At 34.0% G+C, this 2,725-nt stretch overlaps 1 protein-coding gene across 1 annotated transcript in view; it reads right to left on the bottom strand.

Moving 5' to 3' along the window:
- The window catches only part of LOC108732420 (zwei Ig domain protein zig-8), a 74,299-nt gene that overhangs the window by 28,052 nt on the left and 43,522 nt on the right, over positions 1–2,725 (bottom strand). The gene's annotated exons all lie outside the window — the stretch shown is intronic.

Genomic DNA, 2,725 nt, shown 5'->3' with positions numbered 1-2,725 from the left:
AAAAGTGCGAAGAAGAAACGATAGTTAAGGTTATAGGTTGTTCTAGTTTTAGGGAAATGCGAAGATTAGCTCAGGATAGGAAAGAGTGGAGGTGCGTGTCCAACCAGTCTTTAATTAGCTACTAATTTAATTTTGAATTACAACTTCCAAGATTTGAATGCAAATAAAACAGCAAATTATGAACTTTACTGTACAAAAAAAGGTTCAAAATTTAAATAGCTAACAATTTAACATTCTGTGTTTATACATGAGTTGCTTTAGTAATTTTTCGATCTGAAAAAAATTATTACTAAACATTCATACGCTGAAAGCGCCCAGCGGCAAATATCAAAAGCTTTTTGGTCAAAGCAACCAGGTAATGTCATACCTTCCTAGGTATGAAGAAGTGCTAGTTAGATACATATTGGAAGCACAAACAGGAGTTAAGAGGAGTTATGACAGACCTAGATTTAGATTACTGTTCGCAAATAGTTAAGGATATGGGTTGTTCTAGTTTTATGGAAAAGCGAAGATTATCTCAGGATAGGAGAAAGGGGAAGTGCGTGTCCAACCAGTCTTAGGACTGACGACCTTATGATGATGAATAAATTGTGTATCATGAGTAGACAACATCGAATTTATAATAAGTATCTATTAGCACACAGAAATTTAAAGGAGGATGTTTATATGAATCTTGAATAGATACGCGCTTGTTTTTTGTCGGAATCCTGTTTTTAATGATCCATTAAGTAAAGTAGAAATTCCGTCTTTACTTTGTGCTGAAGTTATTAAAAGTTTCTTTTCAAAGTTTTCTAATAACAAAAACGATTCAAGTCATTTATAAGATAGCTTATTATTTTACTCCAATTGTATTCGTGTGTTTATAATGATGAATGGTTTATTTTATCTTAGGGCAGCGCGCCATTTTCTTTGGAAGAAAACTGTTTGGAGTTTTTGTAGACCTGGAGGCGCTCTTCGTGAAGCAACTGCGCGTACAAATTCGATTTGTTAGAGAATAAAAACCCACTTCTCTCTCACTGTAACTTTACCTCTTTATTATTGTGCAACTTTTCTTTTTTCAGTTGACTCTTAGCCAGGTATATCCTGACGTCGTAAATTTTTTTTGTAAAAGAACATATAAAAGTTTCTGGAGCGTTTTAATTAAGAAACGTTAATACAATGTTAAGAAAGAATTGAATTAATTTTGTGGTAGTAAAGGATTTTGAAGACATGACTCCTAATTTTAGTGATTATCGTGGATAAACAAATAATCATAACATAGTGGAATTATGAATGTAGCGTTTAACATTTTTATCATTAGCCTTTTTTGAAAAAAAAAACAAACAGTAATAAGTTATTAGGAAATTATATACACCCAGCTATGTACTTCATCATTTTATCCATAAAGGCACTTTTATTCCATTAAAATTTTCTCATCCGACAGGTATAATCAAACTCGTCGCGCTTTTCAAGTTTAGTTATTTTTCATGGAAATATTTTCATCACAAAAAGGGCTGTAATAATAAAAATGAAAATGGAGTACAAAAGAACTTAATAGGGTTACAATAGACTCCTTAATAAAGTTTATTATACTTTTCAATTTCGTTGTAAGATGGTACGACAAGTACAAAGGAAAGTTGAAGTTACGGTCACCCCTTTGTTATTTTAACAGTGTATCTCTCATCTCCTTGTAATAGTTGCCAGCTGGGCGTTTACTATATTGTGTAGTACTGAATGGTACGCTTTTGTTCCGATGTTTGCCGGTATACTTTAAATCGACACAGATATATGTAGACATATAAAAATATCAATCTCATTCCTTTGAAATATTTCTGTGACATGTATCTATCTACTTTTCATTCCCCGTTCCAACCCTAAATTAAGAAAGACGCGAAGGGCGTATATTTGGAAAGCAGATGAACATCGAGGTCTGACGTTGTCAGCACTTTACGAGATTGCAGAAGAGGACTGTCAATAACGATTCCGATACGTTAGAAGGAGCACACGTACCCATGTAGGTATAAATGCTCGTACTGAAGGAAAAAGGCAGACTTTAGAAATTAAATTGTAGCTATAGGGGTTGTGTTCGAATTTATTGGATACGCTTGAAAAATTACACATTTCTAAGTACAGCTTGCATAAGTAGTGTTAAGAACGAATGCCGCAGGCGATCGATACCGACGCTGTCTTTGGTACACCCGAAAGTCGGCAGATGTAGCTCGTGAATCACATGGTGGACAAGAGTACCTACTGCAGCGAAAGCAAAAGTTTCAGGAAGTAATCAGGAAAATTCGATGATTGACTAACTAACAAGAAAACTAAACAGTGATAACTTAGATTAGATTTTATCGTTCACAAATAGTTAAGGATGTGGGATGTTCTTGGGAAATGAGAATACTGGGTTGGGATAGATAGGAATGACTGTACGTGTTCAGCCGGTCTTAGAATTGATGACCTTGTGGTGAAATTAACAAGATACGAATCAATAAATTACCCTGATGAAGTTTCAAGTTTGAAGCAGAATGCGTTTCGGGATTGTTATACTGATTCGTCCTTCACATTTTAATTTGTGGTTTATTTAAACGGTAAAACGACAAGATTTGTTTTACGGTATAATTATGAAGATAGTTAAATAGGGAAATAAGGAAATTCTATTCTATATTTTTGTACAGATGTAGAAATTATAATAAACGCTTCGCGATAGATTCCTAAAAATGTCACAAATCGTCGTCTCATACCGTTCAAG

The sequence above is a fragment of the Agrilus planipennis genome, unplaced genomic scaffold, assembly GCF_000699045.2.
Source record: "Agrilus planipennis isolate EAB-ADULT unplaced genomic scaffold, Apla_2.0 scaffold73, whole genome shotgun sequence".
Taxonomy (NCBI): domain Eukaryota; kingdom Metazoa; phylum Arthropoda; class Insecta; order Coleoptera; family Buprestidae; genus Agrilus; species Agrilus planipennis.
Note: the sequence above shows the minus strand (reverse complement) of the source record. Positions and strands in the feature narration are given on the sequence as shown.